This window comes from Durio zibethinus, chromosome 8 (genome assembly GCF_047325235.1).
Source record: "Durio zibethinus cultivar Kanyao isolate XHJ-2024 chromosome 8, ASM4732523v1, whole genome shotgun sequence".
Lineage (NCBI taxonomy): Eukaryota > Viridiplantae > Streptophyta > Magnoliopsida > Malvales > Malvaceae > Durio > Durio zibethinus.
The window spans coordinates 23,369,130-23,386,001 of record NC_143169.1 but is presented as its reverse complement, the minus strand read 5'-3'; the positions used below and the strand labels follow the sequence as shown (position 1 = coordinate 23,386,001).

The 16,872-nt window shown below is 31.6% G+C and overlaps 1 pseudogene across 1 annotated transcript; it reads right to left on the bottom strand.

The window, feature by feature from the left end:
• Positions 1-7,204: 7,204 nt before the first annotated feature.
• Positions 7,205-15,874, bottom strand: LOC111279055 (putative LRR receptor-like serine/threonine-protein kinase At1g56140; annotated as a pseudogene). Its single transcript, XR_016344080.1, has 24 exons — positions 15,054-15,874; positions 13,203-13,392; positions 13,046-13,117; positions 12,869-12,940; positions 12,664-12,735; positions 12,493-12,564; positions 12,310-12,381; positions 12,159-12,233; positions 11,989-12,060; positions 11,763-11,834; positions 11,570-11,641; positions 11,406-11,477; positions 11,197-11,262; positions 10,898-10,960; positions 10,612-10,656; positions 10,401-10,462; positions 9,917-10,296; positions 9,580-9,775; positions 9,323-9,484; positions 8,952-9,070; positions 8,626-8,836; positions 8,088-8,319; positions 7,829-7,979; positions 7,205-7,721 (listed from the first exon to the last, which is right to left on the bottom strand). The product of XR_016344080.1 is annotated as a putative LRR receptor-like serine/threonine-protein kinase At1g56140 (transcript).
• Between the last annotated feature and the right edge of the window lie 998 nt (positions 15,875-16,872).

Genomic DNA, 16,872 nt, shown 5'->3' with positions numbered 1-16,872 from the left:
AGACTTTAAAAGCTTTAAAAGCTGAACAGAAGATGAACTTGTTAGAGAAAAGGTTGAAAGCAGTAGAGAAAATTGGTTTTTATGGGTCAGTGGATGCTGCTGGGCTCTGTCTAGTCCCAGATGTGGTTTTAAGGTTTTAGAGTTTGAAAAGTATGATGGTACGAAGTGTTCGAAGACTCATATTATCATATACTATTAAAAATGGCTGCCCATACTAATAATAAAAAGTTATTAATGTATGTATTTCAAGACAACCTTACTAGCTCTGCTGCTAGGTGGTATGTTTAATTAGACAGGACCTATATTCATTCTTAAAGTGACATGGCCCATGATTTCATTAATCAATACTGGCATATTATAGACTTAGCCCTTGATCGTCTATCTTTATAAAATATGAAAAAAAAAAAGACGATTGAATCATTCAAAAAATATGCTCAGAGGTGGAGGGATATAGCCTCTCAAGTGCAGCCTCTTTTAACTGAAAAGGAGACTACGATGTTATTCGTTAGCATATTGAAATCTACTTGTTATGAAAAGATGATCGGGAATGCCACAAATAATTTCATCGACATAGTAATCTCATGTGAAATTATTAAGAATGCCATTAAAAATGATAAGTTGAAAGGAGGAGAACCTAAGAAAGCGCCAAATAAAAAAGAGACTAAAGCTTAAACTGTGAGCTTTGATAGATAATTCAGAGGATATCAACTCTATCTACCATAAGGTTATTTTTCATACTATTCTGCTATGAATAATACCTCACCCTACCCATATCAATCGTATCTATAACCAACTTACCTACCAATCAGCCTTTCAAGTACATGCATCAACTTCAAAGCCTAATAACCATGCAAATGGTTTAAAAAGATTTTGAGATAACTAAGAAAGAGCATAAATTGACCCTATCCTTATGACCTATACTGAGTTATTCTTAGAACTGATCAAGAACAACTTGATATCTCCAGTTATTTTAGAACAATTGAAGCCACCCTATCCAAAGTGGTATGATACTAATGCGATGTGCGATTATCATAATGAAAATGTGGGTCATTCTATTGAAACTTACCTTGCTTTCAAACATAAAATGCAAAGTTTGATCTGGAAAGGCTTAGTAAGTTTCGACGAATCAGATGGGTAAGATGTCAATAAAAATCTTTTACTTGATGCATAGAGGCATAATTTTGAGAAAAATGTTAAGGCTAGTTGGAAGCTACTTGTCATTTTAAGATTTTTTTAGAGTAATGTTAGGATTTCTTTTATGCAATAGGATTTCATTTGTTATCATTTTAATAAAAGGCAAAGATAATGCATTTCATTACATTTTTTCTTTCATTCAACCATTGTTCCATGCTTTATCACCTTTTATAACTTTTCATTCCCATTCTTAAATTTCAGATGATGAATATTTAGATAATGATAACAATAATTTTAAATTTTAATTTTAAGAACTCATTCACATTAATTTGAGAAGACTATTTGAGTAAAAAAAGCTAGTTACTAGTAGATGTGGAATAGATATATCTTGAAAATATGCAAAAATCCATGAGTTTGTTTTTGTTTAATAGATGAAGTTCAAGAAAAGCATTCACATTTAAGATAAAAAAGGGTCATCTTTCTTTTACCATTCAAAAAATTATTCATTACTACCCCTTTGAGCCTACTATGATTTTTTTTTCTAAAAAATCTTGACCAAGGATCACCCTTTACACTGGAGAATATTTTTTTTGAAAAAAAAAAGGCAAAAGATCATAAAAAGGTTTTAAAGAGAGAAAGAAAAGTAAAATGAAAGAAAGAGAGAAAAGAAAAATGCTACAAATAAGTTGGGGCAAAGTAACAAGAATCTTTTTGTGAGGAATGAGATGAAAAAAAAAAGTAGGGAAATGATGGGACGAAATGCTAAGTTGTTTTGAATGATGAGAAATGATCCTTTGGTTTTGAACCCTTTAAACACATATTTTGAGCATATTTTACCCATTTGTTTCATGACCTCTCACCATGACTTACATTACAACATTTAAAAGTTCATTTGGATCAAGTGTGAATGCTCGAATTAAATGATCATATGTTGAATTAAGGTATGCTCATATGTTGAATTAAGGTATGCTCATAATAGAACAATGGAATCGTGCTACATTGCTTTAGAGATTGAAGTGTGAAAGATACCACTAATAGATGAGAAAAGATGAAAAAAAATAAAAAAATGAAAAAAAAAGAAAAACAAGAAAGAAAAAAAATGAAAAAGAAAAAAATGAAATGATGGAAAAAATATAAAAATGAATACTCAAATTGAAAGCCTAAAAGGGCAATTTAGGTAAAAAAATTTTGAGTTGAGAGTTGGATAGACAGTTCACATGTATGGAAGGATAAAGACATTTAAAGATCCCTCAAAGCAGGGGCAAAGTTTAATGAGCTCAATGTGATTTTGAAAAGTCAATGGAATGGGTTTTTGAAAAAGAATTCTGGATTAATGTTAAGAATTGTTTGAGTATTCATTATTTGGATATTGTTACTCCATTTATTCAATACCATTCCCAAGGACATGCTTTGAATTTGATCATTTGCCTAATTGTTTTTGTACCAAACTCATTCCTCATTAATTATTTTTTTTCTAATTCACCTTATGCTCTCTTACTATTATGCCCTCAGAATACATCGAGGAAATGTATGATTATATTATATTTGTCATAATTTGAAATGATAATGAATGAATGACAATGTGCATAAAAAAGGCTTACATTCCTTTGAAAAGAAATCTAAGATGATAAGGGAAAAAATGAAGAAAGTGCAGAAACCTAAAAAGATAATTTGAAAGGATGCATGTTATGACCAAATGATGAATCTGCTGATGAAAAGAGGATAAAATTTGAAAAGATGATATGACCAAGTGATGAATATGAGGATGAATTGATCGACATAACTTGTGAGTTGTAATCGAATGATGAAAATAATGTGAATTAGTGGACGGAATTTGTTCTGAAATGGTTTGTGTTGAGAAACCTATGATTGATAACCTAGTGACAGTGGACAAAATTCATTTTGGAATGGCTAGTGTTGAAAAGCCTGTGAGTGATAATCGAGTAATGAACATAATGTGGATCAATTGATAGAATTTATTCTGAAATTGCTAGTGTTGAATAGCCTATGAATGGTGATCAAATGATAAAAATAATGAAGATCAGTTGATGAAACTTGTTCCAAAATGCTGAGGAGCTATAAAAAAAAATGTAAGATGGTAAGGTCTTGAGAACCATGTCAGCACATTAGAATTTCATGACATGGACATCTGCATTACATGCATTATGTCAGCATTGTTGTTTGGAGAATATTTGAAACTTTGGTTTAGTTATGCATTTGCATTTGAATCATGGTTGAGAATGTAGTATTATGAGGATCTAGATTGTTGCATTTGCATTGTTAAGAAAGCATTTGCATCATTGATCATGATATTCATTGCATACAAAATTTTGACTTTGGTAAAAGTTTGAAAGTTATTTGAAAAAAAATTTTTGGATCTTTGGATGAAGTTTTTAAGAAACCCTCAAATGAGAATCTTTGAGATATGAAACCCTAGAATTTATTGCATGTAAAACTTTGAACTCAATGAGAAGCTTTGAACCTTTGGATGTGAATCTCCGAAATTTGAATAAAAAGCTTTAAATTTTGAGGTGTGAAACCCCAAATTTGTCAAATGTGAACTTTTGAACTCAAATGAGAAGATTTAAACTTTTGGATGTGAATTTTCAAAATTCAAATGAGAATCTTTAAATGTTGGATGCGAGTCTTGCAATTTGCAAATGTGAATCTTGAAATCTTGCAAATTTGAATTCTTGTGAAACTGAAATTTTGAGAATAAAATTTCAGTGGATTTTTGTGAAGCTGTAAGGTTCTTGTGAATCTAAATCTTTGATTTTTGAACTCAAATTATGAATCTTTAAGTTTTCGTTACAAATTCCTTTAGACACGATTTATGACACATCTGTTTAAAGGAGCATTTTGTTGCCTCAAAGTTATGGTGCCTTTGTTTGGAGGAGTAATTTATTTTTCAAACTTGTAGTGCCTCTGTTTAAATGAGCAATTTATTTTTTTTAAAGTTATGGTGCCTCTGTTTAAAGGAGCATTTTATTTTTCAAAGTTGTTGAGCTTCTGTTAGAGGATCTTTGTTTACTTTTTCAATAAAAAAATGTGAATATGTTGGGATGATCACGTGCAGGGTGTCTACATCTTTGTGCAATTCTTGTTACATAAGAAATGCGCAAAGAGGGACAACTATAAATACCTAATTTGGTCCAAGCCTGGAGTAATTAAGCCTAGTCCAAATGGGGCAAATTGGCCTATTTTTTTATTGGTTTATTTGTTATTCATTATTTTGAATTTTATTTTAATTATTTATCTTTTTATAATTATTATTTTAAGAGATACTGATTAAAATTATAAAAAAAAGAAAAGATTTTTCCATGAATCTGAGGGTTGGTAGGGTTGGAATTGGATTTAATGATTGATCATGAATCCTAGTCAAAGAAAAAATTAGCATTGATAAGAAAACTATTCTAATCAATACCTATAAATATAGGCTTGAACACATAGAAGGGAGACACACAAAACACAAAAAAAAAAAAAAAAGAAAAAAAGGATGTTTAGAAGAGCAAAGCAATTTTAGAATTTTTAGAAATTTCTTCAAAATTTTTGGCAATTTTTTTTGGAAATTTTTTGAAAAAATCCATATTTTGGTAAAATTTTCGGCCAAACTTGAAATTTTTTACTATAGTTTCCAATTTTCGGCACTGTTTCTCAGTTTTCGATAAGATATTCAATCGAATTTCTGGGTTAGAAGAAAGAAGAAGAGAGGAAAAAAGATGAGGAAAGAGAGTGGGAGGGCAAATATGAAGGGAAAAACATAATTTTTTGCTTTTTATATCGTCCCAAAACAATGTCGTTTCGACGTCTAAATAAATCCTAGGATCCACGCATTTTCTAGTAGGCAACCCGACCCACGCCTCAACCCACTTCTACGACCTGTAGCCCAGCCTATTTCTACAGTTGAGCTAAGCCGAGTCAGGCCCCAAGCCGCACCTTCGAGCCACATTTTATTTTTGAAATCAAGTCGTTTCACAGCCATAAGCTGAGCCATTTTTTTATTTTTTGGGTATTTTTTATTTATTTTTATGTGTTTATTTTTTAGTATTTTTGCATGATTAAATTTATAAAACAAATAAAAAAATAAAAATTTTGAGAATAAATATTAATTATCTAATGTGAAATTTATAGAAATTTTAAATGGTAAATTTTTATAAAATTTTTAGGTGCAAAATTTTATTTAAATTTGTCCGAAATGGTGAAATGATTTAGATAAAGTTTCAATAACAATAATTAATATTTATTTTCAAACAAAAAAAATTATAAAAAAGCATAAAAAGAAAAAAAAAATTGGAATTTAATGTAAGTTATCCAAGGATGAGATTCTTAGAAATTTCAAATGATAAATTTCTAAGAAATCTCTAAGTAAAATTTTTTTTATAAATTTGTCCCAAATTGTGGAATAATTTAGATGAAATTTTAATAAAAGTAATTATATTCTTTTTCAAATAAAAAATTTTGGTTGAAAATATTTGATAATTATCCAAAGATGAGATTTTTAGAAATTTCAAATGGTAAATCTTCTAAAAAATCTCTAGGTGAGAAATTTCTTTAAATTTATCCTAAATAGTGGAAGAATTTAAATGAAATTTCAAGAAAAATAATTGTTATATTATTTTTTTCCAAAAAAAAAAGTAAAAAAAATTTAAATAGGCCCAAATGGTGACAAATTTAGAAATTAAATTTTTTTTTTAATATGACCAAAAATGATGGAATGATTAGATATATTTTCAACAAAAAAAAAAATAACTAAACTTTTTTCCGACGACGGAGCCTTTTCAAGTAATCAAATGTGATTCTTGAATACTCTTGAGGTAAGAAAATATTTTTAAGAATTCTATCAAATTGATAGAGAATTTTAAGAATTATTTTCAATATTTACACATATAAATTTAAAACTATTAGAACCATAACCTTAAGATAAATTTAAAATAAAATGGTACCATCATTTAGATAGATATGTAGGGGTGCTATAATCTTTTTCACATGTAACTGAACTCCCTAACTTTGTTTTAGTTTGTAGATCTAAGCCTATTCTTTTAAAGACCTTTCGTCAAACTTAAGAGTTCTTTAAGATGATAAATTCCTTATGTAGCTAATCACACTTAAATTAAAAAAATTGGTAATGACTCTATCCATTTTATTAAATCTAACTTCGAATTTATATGTTATGACACTCATCAATTAGAAAGAGAGACCAAACACAGAGGGACTAATTGTGTCTTTGGTCTTAAATCATGTATGTCTATTTACGAGGAACTGTGTGCTCAAAGAAAATTGCATCCAGTTGACCTTTTTCTTTCAAAGTTCTTACAACTAAGCATGTTGAAAAAACTATTCCAGGAAGAATTTCTATGCATGTTCTCTAAACTCTAAATATGAAGTTTTGGGTTTGACTTTTGCCCTGTCAAATGTCAACTAAAATCAAGTGGGCTTAATTTTCTAGTTTTTCCTTCCAAAATCTTTATCACGTTCTGAATTCCTTTTGATGTGTGTTTTCATTTAGTCATTTGATTATTTTCTATTCTGCTATTGCTTCCCTGCCCCTTCCTTAAGTTAAAGGAAAATGGGCCAATAATACTTTGCCCACCTGCCAAACAACTTGCTTAATTATTTTAACAAATTAATGCATGTTTTGCACACACACACACGCACACGCAAAAACAGAGTTCGGTTTTACACTCTTGAGTTAGTTTTTTTTATCTCTAACTGTCTAGTACTTTTGCAGCCAAGTATACCAGGAAGAAATTGATCCTAGATAGCAAATATTCCTGATAATGACTTTACTGAAATTCATAGCAAATTCCAACTAAAAAAAGTATTATTCAAAGAATTAATTATAAGAACCGGAATTTAACTCAATTGATTCATGTAATTATCTTAAAAGATGACATTTAACAGGTCTGAAATTTAAATTTTACCACATGCAACCCATCTCTTATCCAAAGACTGCAGCCTTCTTTGTAAAAAGAAATAATTACAATGGTTTCTTCTTCCAGGAAGGTTGACAAGGTGATTGTCGTCGATGCTCTTGCAGGCGTTCTACATAATGTACTACCTATCAGGGGTATGCACCATTCAAAAATTTCATTTCTACTTAGAAATGTATTCCCTTATAGTTTTAGCATACATCAATAGTAGAAACTGCAGTAAGTCTTAGTCGTTTGAAATCCAAAATAATGGTGCAACACATATATACACCTCTCACCTTCCGTCAATAATGTCACTGAATTCAGTGACATTTACTGGAGAGGGAATTGGTGCTGCCCCTGGATTCATCTTGTTCTGATTATTGTTGTCATTGTCTCAGATGCAGTGGATGTTTGTGTATCTTCTGTCACAAAGCTGCCGGTTAAATCCTCAAAATTCCAGTCAGTTAGATAACTTGGTTTTGTTATAACACCGCTCGCTTCAATGTCTCCAGCAAGCATAGCAACTACACGGGACATGGGAGGCCGCATCGATGGTGATCCCTGGGTGCACAAAAGTGCCACTCCTATCACTCGGAGAGCTTCATTTTCATCAAACTCCACTAAACCTGGATCAACTAGATCCAAGCATTGGTTATTTTCATATAGAGCCCATGCCTGGAAACATTGTAGAAAAAAATATCTCATGTATCAGGAATTATATGTCCTTTAGAAGGCAATAAAACAACGAGTACTAGAAAAGAAAAGGATTTCCTAGTACTTACCCATTCGAGAAGATAGATTTTGTTACCATCCAAAGTAGTATCAGAGTTTGGTCTACCACTGAGAATCTCCAAAGCAACAATACCAAAGCCAAAAACATCAGCTTTCTCAGTGAGATGCCCCCGCATTGCATACTCTGGCGCCAGGTAACCACTTCAATTGCATTAATAAGTGTGGTCAGTATATAAGAAGATTATATATAATGATAAACAAGTAAGCCATTAAGGAAGGACTCCTGAACTAAAGGCTGAAGAGGCTTACATGGTTCCTGCAACCCGAGTGCTGATGTGCGTTTTTTTGTCATCATATAGCTTTGCCAATCCAAAATCAGATATTTTTGGGCACAGTTCTGCATCAAGCAAAATATTACTGGCCTTAACATCTCTGTGCACAATCCTTGGCCTAGACTCCTCGTGAAGATAAGCTAACCCTCTTGCAGTTGCCAAGCAGATATTGAAGCGGGTTGGCCAATCAAGATGCAAGTCACTGCGTCCTGCATATATAGTGCCAGAAAACTTATTAAGTTGTTCATTAATAAGTAATCAACAATGGAATAATTTGGCTTCCGCATAAACGCATTTTCCTGCCTGCCAAAGGCTTCAGAAGGGAAAATAAATCTTGCACTTGTTTATCATATGATCATTCAAATCCATCTTCTGTGTAATAGTTTTTTTTTTTTTTTTTTCAGCAATAGCCCGTTGTAAAATAATAAGTTAGATCCATTTTGGTAATTTTTTAAGTTAAGAGAATCTGCTATCTATGGTTCCAAGGTCCAGACTTTTATACATTGTCATCATACCAAAGAGAGCCTGATCAAGGCTTTTGTTTTCAAGATACTCGTACACAAGGAGATGCCTTTTCCCTTCGATGCAGCACCCATATAGTTTTACAAGATTGCGATGTTGTACTGCTGATATGGTAGCTACCTCAGCAATAAATTGACTCTTTCCTTGGTGAGATGCTACTGAAAGTTGCTTCACAGCTACTACCCTCCCATCAGGAAGTGTGCCCTATAAGGTACTCTGGCTCAGTAATGTTGAAATACAAGTCATCCTCTCAAAAACTTTCATTATATGTCATGCCAGCATCATGATTACCACGCTACAAATGTAAAACATAGTTTACCTTGTAGACGGCTCCAAATCCCCCTTCTCCTAACTTGTTTGAAGGGCTGAAGTCTTCTGTGGCGGCTTTCAACTCAGCATAACTAAAAGTGTTTGGTCTAGGACCAATTGCTAGGAGCACTGCAGAGTCAAGTAAGGCAGGTAGTAGGCCGTAAGTTGTAGTGATGAAATGCAAAAAACTTTTTCTAAGATTACCATTATTTGATATAATGGTGCAAGCATTGCATAAGCATCCCAAATTTAAAGGCAGAAGGCCTTTTCTAAAGAAACAAACTTATGCCTTTTCAAAAATTGATACTGAACAGAGATCTAAAGGTGAGAAAAGCTGCATATAACCTAGAATGGAGACTTGTGATTTACTGATGCTCTTACCTTCGTCATCATCATATTCTATTCTTCTCTTGAAGTGAATAATTACAAAGATCAGCATCAAAGCCACAACTACAACAGGAACTACAAGACCAACAACCAGTGCTGTCCGGTTTTTCCTTTTAGAAGTGCCCGGTGGTAACCCACTAACAGTTGGTATAAAGTCTGAGCAACAAAATAGAGGTATCAGGAACAGCAAACAAAAGATAAGCACATTGGAAGAATCATGAAGAAGGATTCATGTGTGCCAACATTCTTACCTGGGACAACACTAATAGCTGAAATGGATGGACCATAATAACCTAGTTCTGGTACACAGCAGGTCCCTTTACCAGTCCAAAGCAGGTGAATTTCAAGATGGTTCTCTGTCACATTAGCACTGAAGTTTCTAGTAATTGCTCTCTCAGCCCCGCCTGCCTCCTTTGATATATCGAAATCCTTCACTTGTAGGGCTCCCTGGGGAAGTGGTGATGAGATATAGGCATAAGCATTAAAATTAAATGAACATAATTGTATTCACAGAAACACTGCAAATGGAAACAATGAAGTTTATGATCTGCAACTGAGAATGATTTGAATTTCAATAGGAAACATTACCTGAATATAAATATCAAAAACGCGCCTTCCTACGCTCTTCCAAGACTGAGTGCTTCTGACTGGAAAAGCTGTTTCCGCAAAGAACAAGTTTACAGTATAAGGCCCATTCTCCAGGCCTAGGCCATAGTATCTGAGTGATACAGGGGATATCCTTGAAGTATGATAAAGCGCTGGAGTGTTGGTGCCTTTCACTTGTGCAAAAGTGTTTTGCACATACAGTGGATTCTCCCTGTCTTCATACAAACCTACATTGCTAACTGCCCATTTCTGTGTACTGGTTATATTAAATGCTGCTGCTCCCAGAGAATTGTTCTCAGCCTCAAATATTATTCCATCAGCAGTCATCTGTGGACCACCACACTTGATTGCAAAGTTTGCATCTGCCATGCCAACATTCAAAGCAGTTTTCATTATCTCGCTATGATTCTATATATAATTCAAACCTCAACAATGTACACTGATACCAAACTTCTAGCTAACTTACATCGTGGAGCATTTCTATTGCACGGGAAGCCTCTTTGAAGGCATTGCAATCCCGGTAAAAGTCTGTGGAATTTGAAAATACTTATTGTTCATCTGGATTTGACATTTGAAAATAATGCATTGCAGAGCAGAACCGATAGCAGCCATTTACTCATGGGGAAAAGATGGAAAGGAAAAGGGCAAAACTGAGGATGCTAGGTGCAATATCTCACCTTATGTCTGAGCTGTTGAGTGTGAAGTTGTTGGCCACTACATTCCTGCATTGAATTCCATGAAACAATCTCTTATTCTCTTAATCCCACACGTATACAGGCCCTCAAATATGGGACTGTTTGACACATTCAATGTTTTCTATATTCATATTTACATCAACATTCACGGTGATTATAAGAAAATAAGCTCTATTTGAGCACCAGAAAGACTCATGCTTAAAGCAAAGTATTAAAATTGGAAATCAAAGATAAGGAAGTGCCATGGATTAAGAATTAAGAGACATACAGTTGTAAGCCTGAGTCTATCCATGAGGGCAAATTTCCTGATAGATTATTGTAAGATACATCTCTGCATCAGAGAAGTACAGTAGTAAAAAGTGAGTAGGAACACATTACCAGGACTCAACTGCTTCTGTTCACTAGATGCTGACTGATGGCTTTACAACTATAGATATTTACCGGGCAGAGGTAACTTTGATTGGGATTCAAAGTGATTTCAAAGTGATTCATAGAGTGAAAATTCAAAGCATCACTCATCATAATAATTGCTGTCAACTAATACATTAGTGTGATATGATGACTTACATATTCTGAAGAATTTCGCTCTTTTGGCTCGAAAGGGTACCTGACAGACTATTATTTCCAAGAAACCTGTCCATTTCAACATCATGAAAATAAGAAACAACAGACAGAACATTGTCAACCGAAGATCATAAGGCCAGACACAAATGGTAAAGAGAAACCTGACAGAAGAGATTTTTGAGTATTAAAGGAGATGGGTTCTTCGAATTTACAAGTATTTAAGAGAATTCATATTGAACAATTCACTTGGAATTTGGCCTGTTAAGTTGTTGAAACTCAAATCCCTGGATAAGAAAAGAAATTAATAGCAAGAAATAAAGCAGAAGAAAACTTGTTAGTTTACAGTACTAGCAGTTAATTTGTGAATAAAACTTACAGCTTTTGTAAAGATTGTAATTCTGCGATGTCAGAGGGAATGCTACCAGTGAGTAAAACATTTCTTAGAACTCTACAGGAAAAAAGATAGAAAAAGAAAATGCTTGTTAGTCAATAAATTTAGGTAAAAGCGTGAAAAATTAAAGAAAAAAAAAAAGTTACAGATGAGACCAAGATGTTATGTTTTAACTCACAACTCTGTTAAGTTCTTCAAATTTCTAACAAAATCAAGAGACGAGCTCCCATTGTATATACCGGTAATTCGCCTGCATGATTGTACACAAGTGATCAAATTACACATTCATATATATATATATATATATATATATATCAGCATGCATTCATGTGTAGTATGTTAGAGAAAGAGGGCCTTGGGATGGGGTCTTGGAGGGTGGGATCAAAAACAAAATATTTACTAACAGAATTGTCAGTGAGGTTAAGTTTGCAATACTGGATGGTATAGGACCGTCAAAGGAGTTCCCTTCAAGTCTCCTGCAGAAACATTTGACAGACTAGTAAAGAAAATAGCAGAAGCTAGTCAGGGCTATTTTTCTTTTATTTTTTTTAAAAGAAATGTTCTGAAAACTAACAATGATGCAAGCGTTGTCCAGTTATTTCCTATAAAGTCAGGTATTTTGCCAGTGAAAGCGTTGTCTGATGCCCCCCTGAAATTCAACAAGCCAAGATAAGCTAAGGCAATTTCCAGGATCAGAAGAAACAAAAACCATGAACCCTTCTTACACAATTTGCAAATTTCGAAGGTTTGCAAATGTTGAGGGGATTTCACCGCTCAATCCACAACTGTTAATGTAACTGTCAACAACAATCATAAACCAAAGTTGTCTTACTTTCAAATGACAAACATATTAATGCAATACTTAATTACATGCGTAAAAACTAAATAGAGAGAAAGTTACAACTTACATTTGTTGAAGTTCCACTAGATTTCCCAGCTCAGGAGGGATCGTCCCAGAGAAATTATTAATACCAAGAGACCTGCATGACATATATAATAGAACTATAGTATATATATATATGCTTCATGAAGAAGATGATGATTCATGTTCCATTACGGAGAATTTGTTCAAGTCTTACAGCAGATAGAGATCCTTAAGATTTCCAATCTCCTTTGGAATGGATCCAGATAATGAATTCTGGGCAACTGACCTGGCAACCAATTACACTAGCTTAAATCTGTAGCATGTTACTATTCAAATGAGCACAATTGCCATTCTCAGAATAATATCAAGTGATGATGAAACGTTTTTATTTTAGGAGACAATCATATTTCAGTACTCACAGTAAGCCTAGTCTAGACATATTTCCAATAAATGCTGGCAAAGGACCAGTGAAGAAGTTCTGATCAATCTTCCTGCAGCATCACCAAATTAAAAAAGTCGGTTTATATATAAAAATGAATTGTATCTGCATGCATGAGGATTGAGGAGAAGAGAGATCAGATTAATATTGCTCATACAAGAAGTTGAGATATTTCAAAGCTAAAAGCTCCTCTGGTATCTGTCCTCGTGTTTCTAGAGAATATACCCTCCTGAAAGCAGTAACATATTATTAATTACATAAAGGATGAATCCAAGTATATTTCTGCATGATTATGATTGTTTATCGGGATATACAATCTAGTAATGTGGCAGACGGTGGAATTTTCAAAAGAACAGTCACATCTGATAGATGGGTTGTTAGCAGAATCCTCGAACACAGAATCACTTTGACTAAGAGCAAGTCCGCTGCATGGCTCTCCACTGATGTTCCATGTCTCCGACGCTTGTGTTCCCCATTGTTGGAATATTGAGTTCAATGCCCTCACTTCATACATATATATAATCATCAATGAGCAAAAGATTAATATGCTACTATATGCTACATGTTATCAAAATATATTATATACACTATAAATTAATTAAGCTTTTCCAAAAAAATTATATATAATATGGTTAATTAAGAAGTCCAAGAAAATTAACAAATCATAAGCAATATATTTATAATAATCATTTCATGACTTTTAAATATATTAGTCAAACATGTGATCAATTGATGAGTTTATCAAAAATAATTTTAATTTTTTCCCATAATTATTTAGTGCCTATGTGTGTGTCTATATGACCTTTTGATTGACCATGTAGAAGAAATAGGACATGTTCAAAATGTTTAAGTTTGAATCCGAAATTTAACTTAATTAATTCATGTAATTTTATTTTAACAAATAGTATTCAACATATTTAAATTTCAAATCTTAATATTTATAATTTTTTTTTATTTTTAAATTGCGATCTTTTTCATACAAAATGAAATTTTGAAGTCTTCAAGGAGAATCAAGAGAAAAAATAATTGGGTTGTAGTTTTAGAAAATGCAAGAATTATTAATTTACCCTTTGTCTAAGATTATAGATATATCAATATGAATTTTGTATCTTTCAAATTTTCATTTAAAATCAAAGTTAATATAACAAATTTAAATTAAATTAATAATGTAGAAACTATATTTTAAACAATTGACTAACCAAAAAGAAATGCTGTAAACATTGTCATATATATAAATATATACATATAGGCATAGAAAATTAAAGAAGATAATAACGCATTGACACATGAAAAAATGGAATTGCAAAACGTTATAATTAAAACATGACCATTGAAGCTCAAGAAAATAGTACAAATCTTTTATTAATTAAAGTAAAAAATAAATTTTTACATAAAAAAATATGGTAAGAATTATCATGTTTGACTGTCTTATTCTATTTTTCATTTTTTTCTTACATAAAGAATTTAAAAAATGTCCTAATTACATTCTAATTACACATTTCTTTCTTTTGTTTTTTTTTTTTTTTGTTTTATAGAAGACCATATAGGAATAAAAAAAAATTTACAATTGTTAAAATTTGAATTAAACTTGTTGAATATTATTGATTAAAAATTATTGTATAAATCAATTAATTAAATATTAAGTTTTTTTTTAGTACATGAGAAAACCCATTAAACTTGAATTATATGAATAGAAAGTAAAACTTTCCATCTTATAAACCCAGCTAGCAATTCAAACAATTAAATGATAAAAAAAAATATAGGTGCTATTAATCGTGATAGTTTTTTTTTTTCTTTTTTTTTTTTTTTCAAAAATAACTAAGTTAATTACAAGTAACAGCAAGCATGGATTGTAACAGCAGAGCATGCAGTAGCAGCCTGAAAGCCAAGCATAAACCCAACAAACAATGGGACTGGGTGTAGTGTAGAGAAATATGTTGATTGTTGAGTTTGTTAATGATTTGGATTGATGCATCCCAGCATAAATAGCATGGATAGTTTCACTAGATTTCTAAATATATTTCAATTTGGATGAAGATGTTCTTTTGTTTCTTAGTTTCTTTTTTCACTTCATGCTTGAAGATGGACAAAGCAAATTAATCTGAGATTTTGCTAAGATAAATGTGCAGAGATACAGATCAGGAAGAGAGAAGGGGAGAGACTACCTTCAGATGGATCGGTGGTAGCATTCTGAGTCTGAGCATTGGAATATTTGGAGCAGGCAATAAAGAAAATGATGATGATGAAGAAGAAGAAGAAGAAGCATTTGGAAGAAGATGGCGGCTTCGCACTCAAAATCATCTTTCTTCTTTTCTTCACCTATAGAATTATTGGGAATCTGTGTGTGTGTATATAAAAGTGCAGTTGGTGGCCAACTTTTAACATCTAGCCTTGCACTCTGTATCTGAAAGCAACTACTAGGAGGGAGCTACATGGTCAAATATACACAAATATATGAACTTCTTGTTAGTAACTTCTTGCTGTGTTGGTGGGGGCACCGAGGCCTCTTGAGATTTGCAGAACTTAGGGCAATAAGAACCCAAACTCCAAGGGACAAATGCGTTCTCAAGGTCCTGACCCACGCTTTGAAGCATTATCCAAATTCATCTATTCATATATTCAGTGCTAGATATTGCTTTCAAGATGGATTATTCACGTTTGGTAACTATGAAAACAACTTCTAAAAATTAAAAAATTTTCTAAAAGATACTATTCAAAAAAGAAATAATTTTGTCTTGTTTAGAAGACTTCAAATAAAATATTTTCCTTGTTTGTTTCAACCGAAAACAAAATAATGCAAGATGAAGGAAAACAAAGAGAAGTAGGATTAAAAATGGTGGCGGTTGATTCAAAGTTTTGATGGTTTTTTTTGGAGTAAATAAATTATTTGGGAAAAATTCTGAGAGAAGATTAAACAACAAAAAGAAAGAGATGAAGAATCATGGCTTGAGTTATGGAGAACAAAAAGAAAGAGATGAATGAAGGTGGAAGAACTAGGGAAGCAATGATAAATATTGGGGGGGTTGCTCGTGGGCCTTCAGTATTCTTGAATAGTGTCTTCCGCTTTGGAAACGACAGACAACTTGTGCATCTCTTTTTTAGTATTTTTTTTGTTGACCCAAAATTAATTTCAATTGACCGAGCAATTTTTCCGGGAAAACCAGGAAAGTGGTTTCTGTAAAGGGAAATTGTATTTACATCTTATTTTTGTTTCATACATTTTATTATTAAATATACTTTAAATTTAAATTTTTTATTGTTATTAAATACATCGTATATCTCATTTTTTTATTTTCATTTTCTACCTTTTCATTCTTTCAATCTCTTTTCTCTCTTCATTTTCAATAAAAAAAAATCCTAAATTCATCAAATTTATCTCAAATCACTTATGTTTTTAAGTTTTACATTGATTAAAAATAAAATTTCTAAGTTATTTTTCATTGATTTGATTAAAATTTAGTTAAAATACATGTGAGTATAAATTAGAGTTTATGATAAAATTTAAGTGAAATCAAACTAACAAAAATGAATTTTCAAAAAATTTAAAGGTTTTTTGAAAATAAATTTTTGAGAAGCTTTAAAATTAATTAAAAATCTAAAAACTTAAATTTTTTTCAAAAATTCATTTTTAAAAAACTTTTGAGTTTTTTAAAAATTTATTTTTAAAAAATCCTAAAACTTCTTATATATCCATTTCTACTAGGGTTTAAAGTTTTTCAAAAATCTAAAAACTTAAAGATTTTTAAAAAATTCATTTTTGAAAAGTTTTTAAGTTGTTTGAAAATTTACTTTCGAAAGGTCTTAAATTTTTTAAAATTTTATTTTTGAGATGCTCGATTTTAAATTTTAAATTTTAGTGTTAAAATTTTAGGATTTAATATATGAAAAAAAAAATGAAAGAGGAAAAAAAAAGAAAAAGAGAGGGAGATATGAAGTGTATAAGAGTATAAGGATATTTTTATCATTTATTAAAAATTAAATTTA